General features: G+C 34.3%; 1 non-coding gene across 1 annotated transcript; it reads right to left on the bottom strand.

Moving 5' to 3' along the window:
• Positions 1-8,853: 8,853 nt before the first annotated feature.
• Positions 8,854-8,957, bottom strand: LOC112098673. The gene has a single exon (XR_002905783.1). It is a non-coding gene; the product is annotated as a small nucleolar RNA R71 (small nucleolar RNA).
• Between the last annotated feature and the right edge of the window lie 660 nt (positions 8,958-9,617).

The following is a 9,617-nucleotide window of genomic DNA, read 5'->3' as shown; positions in this document are numbered from 1 at the left end:
AGTTATATATTTGTGTTTAAAAAGTTAAATAAGGCTAGTTGTTCAATCTCTGTAAATAATAAAAAAAATTCAATTTTAGAAATGATTATAAAAAAGTACTAGTGGTTTCACAAACTCAATTCTTCTAAATTTGTAATTATGTAAAAAGCAACAATAATTATACGGCTAGAATATTCTTATACGCATTTTTTGTTTTGTTCTTGTATAAATTAATGTGTCAATACGCTATTGGTGCGTATTGGTTTGATGATTGTCATATCTAAATACGTATATATTTAGAGTATAGTCTGCAAATTTACTGAGATTATCCCTTAAATTTACTTTCACAAAATAACACCTCTATTTTGTGAAGAGAGGGAAAGGATCATCAGGAAGGTTTGAACTTTTTGAGTTACAAGTCCAATGGCTGCTTCGGATAATTAAATCGCTGGTTGTTTAAGGCAATCCTATTTTCTTGGTTGTTAATTCCAGTTTCGGTTCCAAATATCTGAATTTGGAACAAAACTAAATTCGTCTAGAGAGTGGTTCAATACTTGCTATTCTTCGTCTCGAAAATGGTCAGCTTACTGCTCCTTGGCATGCAGCTTCTCAACAGGTGGTTCGTACTGCTTGCTTTTTCATGTCTTTGATGATGCATGTGGTTACACACACATTTCTTAATAAGTTTATGGAAATTTATAGTGGAAGAGCGTTTATTGGGTATTATAAAAACAATAAAATGTAAGTGATAGATATTAATTTCAGTAAGGAAAAAAACGGATAATCTCTCTTTAACTTGAACACTGCAAATTAAATGGTGGCACATGATCAATTAGCTAATAAATTCTCTGTTTAATTTAGCGTGAATTCTCCTCTTCCATTAATTTTCCCCTTAACCATTCTTGGGTTTGTGTTGGTCATACTTTGTGAGCCTAAACAAATGTTTTTGAGGCTTAGCGCAAGCAAATATCTTTACGCTAACGTTATTTATTTCTTTTCTGGAACGGAGTAGCCGTTCTAATCCATGTCTTCAAACCTTTCTTATTCCATATATCGATCATGCCTGTTACCAAATCTCAGTTTAAATATAGCAAATATGTCAATATTATCGTTCAAAATAAGTCATAAATAAATCAATATGACATCAATAAATTTATAACATAATATGGATACAATACAAATATATAATATTAGTTATTTTTTAGTAATATTACTGTATATTAATTGATATATATATTCATATCATAAACGTATAATCATGTTGAAGTGGTCCAATATGAATATAACACTCTTATTCATCGTGTCGTGTCGTGTTAATCAATTTTTTAATCGTACTAATATTTATCAACATGAATACAGAAAAATCGTGTCCTTGTCATGTAATTTTGCCGTGACTCCATTTTGCCACCTTTAAGTCGGACCAGGCTTGCTTATTACTTTTTACCCGCACTTCAAAGCTAAAATATGGTTTCAATTTAAAGGAAATTCCTTTTGCAAAGAAGAAGAAGATTATCTTAGTATATGCTTCAACGTTTATGCTATTCTTCTAATTTGCATAATCCATGTCTAACAAACTAACATCAATCGAAATATCATTTTGCTTTATGTTTAAAATGTGTTAATTTAAAATCTAAAATCAAAGAGTTCACTTGGGTGATTCCAAGGGCATGTTGCATCATTCTTCACTAAAAAAAAATTAAAAGCCTGTCTGATTTCATCTAATAATTTCCTATGATTTTCTATGTTTCGCAGCTAACTAATAGGTAAATGCCCATTGTAATTGAAATTGTGCAACCAGTAGGTTAATTGTGGAGCCTGAGCCAGTTTATGTTTTATAGAATGCCAATGATCTGTTATGCAAACAGATAAATTAAACATTATTAATGCTTGCATGTATCACTCACCAATTAAGAGTATATATAGGTTATAACCTATACAGCATGATGAAAATTATATCTTGCGATTGTCTTTTAATTTTAATTTTTCTTTTCGACTTTGATAGTATTCTTTGATGAGTTGTATTCAAAAGAGAGAAATCTATAAAGGACATGCTTCTAGATATAAAAAGAATATTATATTGCAAATTATCACGATATATGATACGCCATTTAAGAAACATAAACATTCTTAATTAGTAATATTGGAGTTCACTTCACAAAAATAATGAAAAAGAAAGATGGCATAATTAATTAAAAACTTATTTGCATAATAGAACATGTAGGAATGGTAATGGGTACTACCTGCAGTGAGTTTTCTATTACCAAACCACTACTTACAAAGAAATTTAAATTATCAAACTTGCCTGTAACCTGTAGCAGATTTTTTATTTTATTTTTAAAAGTCTGTCTGCTGCGGGTTTTAACAATTACTGAACTCACTTGCAACTTGCAACTGATTTTTTGCTAATTTTCTTATTTAAAATCACAAATATTAAAAATATTTGTGATAATACATAAAATCTTAAATTATATAATTTAAGATATAAATTTATAATAATGCCTAATAAATCTGCATATAATATTCAATTTTGAATTTCATCAATGTAAATAAGAAATTAAACCTTCAACATTAAAATAAATACACAAATATATTATTTTAATACAAAATATTTTTGTTGCAGGTAAATTGTCATCACTAATATCAAGGTCTTTCTTAATCTTTTAATCAATATAGAAATACTGTCAACAATACTAATAGGTAAGGTTTTGTATAGACAAATAGAAACTAAACTTTAGAAAGCAATCATTAGCTTCAAGTCATTAAAGCAAAACAAACAAAAATAAATCAAATTAAAAACAAAATATTAGTAATATTAAACTTAAAAATTATAAAATTTCTACTTATTAAAAGCTTGTTGCATTGATCTTAACACACACACACACACATTTACTTATGTTATATATATATACTTATGTTTATGATTAGATTTTTATAATATAATTTTTATGATTAACATTAAAAACATAAATACTTAAAATAAAAAATGCGGGTTGGCGGCAGATACTTGTGCAAGTATTCTGCAATTTTTTTCTCAATACCAAACTCACTCGCAACCCGCAGTGGGTTTAAATTTGAAATCCCAAACCTACTTGTAACCTACAAAATTATGCGAAATAAGTGGGTTTTTGTGGGCGAGTTTGCGGGTTTGTAGGTAACTTCTCCATCTCTAACCACATGATTTTATCTTTATTGTTGGACTAAGATAAATAACACATTGATACACGATAGTGTCATTCATTAAGAAAGACAAAGAACGATTGAATCTTTTCTCTGACCACGCGACAATCCATCTCAATATGTTTTGTTCGTTCATGAAACACTGGATTTACTGCGATGTGTAATGCTGCTTGGTTATCACAATAGAGCTTAGCAGGGATCACAAAATTAACTTGCAAATCTTTGAAGAGGTATCTCAACCAAGTGACCTCACAAGTAATGGCTGCCATGGCTTTATATTTTGCTTCTGCTGAAGACCGTGAAACTGTTGTTTGTTTTTTGGTTTTCCAAGAGATGAGGGAAGGACCAAGAAATACGCAGTATCCAGTAACTGATCTCCTTGTGGTAGGACAACTTCCCCAATCTGCATCACTATAACATGTTAACTTCAAATTATTTTCTGTTGGAAAAAATAGTCATTGTCCCGGTGTTCCTTTCAAGTATCGAAGGACTTGAATTGCCGCATCTAAATGTGGCTTGCGAGGTTGATTCATAAACTGACTAAGAAGATGTACAGAATAATTAATATCAGGCCTTGTGATTGTGAGGTAAATGAGACGGCCAACAAGTCTTCTATACTTTGATGGGTCTTTGAGAAGGTCACCACTTGATAGCGTAAGCTTTAAGTTTTGTTCCATAGGAAAAGAAGCTGGTGCTGCTCCCAAGAGTCCCATATCATCAAGTATATCTAATACATATTTACTCTGGGAGATGCAAATGCCTTTCTTGGAACGAGCCACCTCTATTCCCAAAAAATACTTTAGCTTTCCAAGATCCTTGATTCTAAAATGTTCATCAAGGAAATTTTTTAGAGTTGTTATTGCCACTGGATTATTGCCTGTTATTATCATGTCATCAACGTAAATCAATACTGCTGTGAATGAGTCTCCATGCACTCTAGTAAAAAGAGAGTAGTCAGCCATAGATTGCTTGAAGCCGGCTTAGCGAATGGCACAAGAAAACTTGGAATATCAATTACGTGAAGCTTGCTTCAATCCATAGTGACTTATTAAGTCGACAAACCAAGTTCTCCCCCTGTCGACTATAACCTGGTGGCGGAAGCATGTATATCTCTTCAGCTAGATCACCATGAAGGAAGGCATTTTGAACATCTAATTGATGGAGAGTCCAATTTCTAGCAGCAACAATAGCCAAAATGTAATGCACAGTAATAAGTTTGGCAACTGGGAAAAATGTTTCTTGATAATCCATCCCTTCAATTTGAGTGTATCCCTTAGCTACCAATCGAGCTTTGTATTGTTCTATTGTGCCATCAGAACGATACTTTATTTTATAGACCCACTTGCAACCAATTGGTTTCTTCCATTTGGGCAATGTAGTAAGAGTCCAAGTACCATTGGCTTCAAGAGCTTCGATTTCCAAATTCATGGCCTCACGCCACTTGGGATCATGCTCAGCCTGGGCAAATGTGTTAGGTTCAACAGAACTAGAGATAGATGCAACAAAGGAGCGATGAGAAGAGGAAAGATTATTATAAGAGACAAAATTAACTAAAGGATAACGTGTACCTTGCCGAGACTGAAGCATAGAAGATGACATTGAGCTGGGGGACAACAGAGTGGCTTGTGAGCAATGAAAGTCACGGAGCCAAGTGGAAGGTTGTCGAATTCGATCAGATCTTCTTAGCGTAGGTTGAGTGGGCTGGTTATATGAAGGTACAGGTTGAGATTCATCGGATAAAGATGTATTGTCCTCTTGTGGAACGATGGGAATTAACTGAGCATCATGGTCTGGTATAGATAAAGGTAAAACTTGTAAATTATGATTGATATCACATTTGGAGTCTGTGAAAGGGAATACATTCTCATGAAAAATAATATCTCGACTAGAAAAAATTTTATTAGTTTTTAGATCATAAACTTTGTAAGCCTTTTGACCTGATGGATACCCAACAAAAATGCATTTGCGGGCACGATGATCAAACTTATGTTGAGGTTCGACATTGGTAGCAAAACATAAACATCCAAACACACGGAAATGGTCGTAAGTAGGTGGCTTTTTATGTAGAATTTCAAATGGCGTTTTTCTAGAAAGTAAGGGTGTATGTATGCGATTAATAAGATAAACTGCAGTAAGAACACTTTTGCCCCAAAAGGTTAAAGGCAAATGAGATTGAAATCTCAAGGCTCGGGCTACATTCAGAATATGTCGATGTTTGCGTTCTACTACACCATTTTGTTGAGGTGTGGAAACACAACTATGCTCATAAAGGATTCCTTCATCCTTAAAGAAGTTATGCATGGAAGTAAACTCTTTGCCATTATCTGTGTGAAACCTTTTAACTTTATGATTGAATTGTGTAAAAACAAAAGCACAGAAAGATTTTAAAAAATTTTGTGTGTCTAATTTAAACCGCATAGGATAAATCCATGTATGTCTGGGGTAATCATCCACAATAGTAAAAAAATAATAAGCACTTGAAAGAGAACAAACTCGAAAAGGTCCCCAAATATCACAATGAATTAACTTAAAAGGTTTTTTAGTAGAAATAATACTTAAACCAAAAGGTAACCTTGTTTGTTTAGCCAAAGGGCAAATATCACAAACTTTATTTGAAGAGAAAGAAATTTCTGGTACTAAATCTACAAGGTGTTTCATTGGTTGGATGGAAGGGTGTCTGAGACATTTGTGCCACAAATTTGGTTGTGAAGATGTCTGGTTGACTTGAGGAGTGAGCAAATTAGGCGAATGTGTAATATTTGGAGAGAAATAAAAAAGACCGTTATGTTGTCTCCCCAGACCAATCATCCTCTTCGTTGCCAAGTCCTGTAAGATGCAAAAGCCAGCAAAAAAAGTGATTGAACAATTCAAGGACTTTGTCATTTTCCTAACAGACAACAAGTTGACACAGAACGAGGGTACATGGAAAACATTTGAGTGAGAAAAATCAGAAGCAAAGTTGGTTGAGCCTATTGAGTCTATTTGAACCTTGTTTTCGTTGGGTAGTGTAACAGAGGTGTGTGGAGATGGACTTACTTCAGATAACAAATCAAGAGTAGATGTGATATGGTGAGTTGCACCACTATCTATTACCTATTTATTCAAATGAGATGAGCTAATATGGGATGAAAGACAAAAAAGGGAAAGCTGACCTGCTATATTTGCCTTAGGTTGAGCATTACCGTTATTCAAGAGAGCCATGATTTGTTGGTATTACTCTTGCGTGAAACTTGGCGTTTCAGGTTGTGAGTTGTTAACTGTAGGCCCTGATTTATTTCCAGATTTCTCACACTTCTTGTGAAATTTGTGACTAGGGGGGAAGCCATGCAAGTGAAAACACTTCTCAACTGTATGGTTATCTCTGTTGTAGTGGCTGCAATGCAATTTTCCTCTGCCTTTGTTATACGAACTACTATCATTGTTGCTGATTTGTGTTGCTGCCAACAAGATTTCTGTTGAGTATTAGAAAATGCATATTTATAAAGGAGAAAACCGTCATTTTACATTTTAAGTCTTACTAACAACCCTTACTTTTATATATTTAACCTTCTTGTGATTTAATTACATGTGTTTTATTTTAATTAAGTATTTTATGTATTTTAGGGGCATTATAGTCATTTCACAATAAAGGAGAGATCAGACGGCAAAACGGACATCACTTTTGAACTCAGGACGGTCGAAAACCTTAGGAGGAGCATAAAAGGAAAAATAGCACTATTCACATGTACGGTACTATTCACGTGTATGGTACTGTATACGTTACTGTTCACGACACTGTTCACATAGACGGATGATGACGTGGCATTGACCGATGATGTGGCATTGACTGATGAGGTGTCACGATCCTGTTGGACTAAAATTCTTATGTACTGTTGATGGTGACGTGGCAGCATATCAGTGGACGAAAAATCTCGCGTACGGTGCATGCATCACACAGGATTATTTTCAACCAAACCGCGTTACTGTTCAAAGTCGGGTCAAACCGTGTTACTGTTCATCCGCGTGGTCAAATGTGGACTGTTGACTGATGACGTGGCGCAATCCTGAGCGTCCAAACTGTTTTTAATCCGATGGCCATGATTTACTCCATGTATCTATAAAAAGGGGGCCTCCCCCCCCTAATTGGATATCTCTGAATCCATTTTTGGGATCCATTTTCTGTAATTCCTTCTCCATCTTGTATTTTCTTCGTATTTTAATAAATTTCCATTTTGCCCCTAGTTCAATTATGAGTAGCTAATTTCCGTTCGAGCTTGGGTTGAAGGTGAAGTCTCAACATGTGTCATGGGCTTAATTTGGTAAATTTATTTTCTCTTCCCCTCTAGTTTTTGTGGATGTTTTGACTTCTCGTCGACAAATAATAATATTCTTGTCTAGTACCGCCTTGGTTTCACCGGCCCCCTAGTACAAGGTTATTATTATTTGGCACGATAAGCCCTTAGCACCATATTGATTAGAGCGTGGTTCATGAGGTGTGGATTCCCCCCTCATGATTTAATTGGCATTAATACGGATTATTTAGCCCATGATGCATGTTGATACGGATCCAGATACCCAAGTACGTCATTTCAATAGAATTCTCTTCAATTTATTCTCACCATTTCAATACCAATTTTAGAATTTATTCTCGCCATTTTAATTTAAGTTTTAGCATATTCCAATCATTTCCACCACAAATCCAATCACCCATTCACAAAAATTAATTCTACACAATTAAAATCCACCTTCTCGTGGGATCGACACTCGTCACCATTAATCTATACTACAACAGATTCGTGCGCTTGCGAGTACATTAAAATTTGCACAACAAGTTTTTGGCGCCGTTGCCGGGGAGGTAAGTAATTTTAATTCATAGAATTAATTTTTGTGAATAATTTCTTTTATTTGTTTTCTTGTATTTTTTTTTATTATTAAAAAAAAAGAAAAAAAAAAGTGAATCTACATTTAAAGGTTAGTATTTCTTTTCTTTTTCTCTTCTTTAAAATTTTGTAATTTAATTTTCCATTTATTTTTCTTTGTAATTTTTTTTGTTTATCTTATTAATTTAATTTTTAGTTAATTTCTTTCACGTATTTATTTTTGTGTATTTTTATAGAAAGGTTGTAATAGCGCAATAAGGTTAGTATCGTAATTTCTCCCTCTTCTTTATTTTTATTTGTTTTGTTCCCATCTTTATTTTTTGTTTTGTTTGCATCTTTATTTTTATTTTATTTATTTTGCATGCATGGTCGTAGGTCATTATTACCTAATCTTGAACCTATAGACCTTGAATTAGAAAAAACACTTCGCACACACAAACACGTTAAAAATAAAATGGATTTACAAGCACCACAGGAGAGGCCATTTAAGGACTATTTTAGTCCCTTAGCTAATTTGAGCACATCATGCATAAGATACCCAAATGTAGCTGCTAGGAGTTTTGAACTAAAACCTAGTGTGCTAAATTGTCTCCCCACATTTTATGGCTTAGAAAATGAGGATCCATATAATCATCTGAATGATTTTCATGCCATTTGTCAAACTTTTAAATATGAAAATTTTTCAGACGATGATGTTAAACTCAGATTATTCCCATTTTCTTTAAAGGATAGAGCTCGTTCATGGTTAAATACTTTACCTGCTAATAGCATTTCATCATGGGAACAAATGGTAACGAAATTTTTGAATAAATATTTCCCAGTGCATAAAACCAACGCTATTCGCAGGGAAATCTCGGAGTTTACCCAGAGAGAGGACGAGCAATTTTTCGAAACATGGGAGCGATTCAATGGGCTACTCTTGAAGTGTCCACATCATGGGTACGAGAAATGGCACCAATGCCAATACTTTTTGGAAGGATTATTGCCGAATGTGCAAGAATGGCTAATGGCAACGAGTGGAGGAGAGTTAATGTCAAAAAGTGCATCAGAGATTTGGGAATTCTTCCAGCGACAAGCAGATAATTCCCAACAACGGAGTCGATCACTCAGGACTACTAGAAGAATTAAAGGAGTGAATGAGGTTCAAATTGGCGAATCAAGTTCAGAAATTAAAGAAGTCAAAGCGATAATTGAAGGTCTCTCTCGACAAATAGCATCATTATCGACTGCTAAATCAACAGAGCCACATGACCATGACTCATACTCAGATCAAGCCAATGCCATAGGTGTAATGAGAAAGCCATCAAATTACAACCCATACTCCAACACATATAACCCTGGATGGAGAGACCACCCCAATTTTTCATGGTCTCAAGGATTCCAACAGAATGGACCAACAGCTCCAGCTCCACCAATTCCACAAAATCCTCAAGCCTCTCAGCCACCATTTAGACCATGCAATCAGAACCAGAACTACTCTCAACCTAGACCATGGGAGGATTCATTCCAAAATCTCAAGAATCTTACTCACTCTACGATTGAGCAACAGAACCGCACCATTGATGGACTACGAAATGAATTGAGAGCGGGCTTCAACTCACA

This window comes from Citrus clementina, unplaced genomic scaffold (assembly GCF_000493195.1).
Source record: "Citrus clementina cultivar Clemenules unplaced genomic scaffold, Citrus_clementina_v1.0 scaffold_5, whole genome shotgun sequence".
NCBI classification, from domain to species: domain Eukaryota; kingdom Viridiplantae; phylum Streptophyta; class Magnoliopsida; order Sapindales; family Rutaceae; genus Citrus; species Citrus x clementina.
This window is presented reverse-complemented; position numbering and strand designations above follow the sequence as displayed.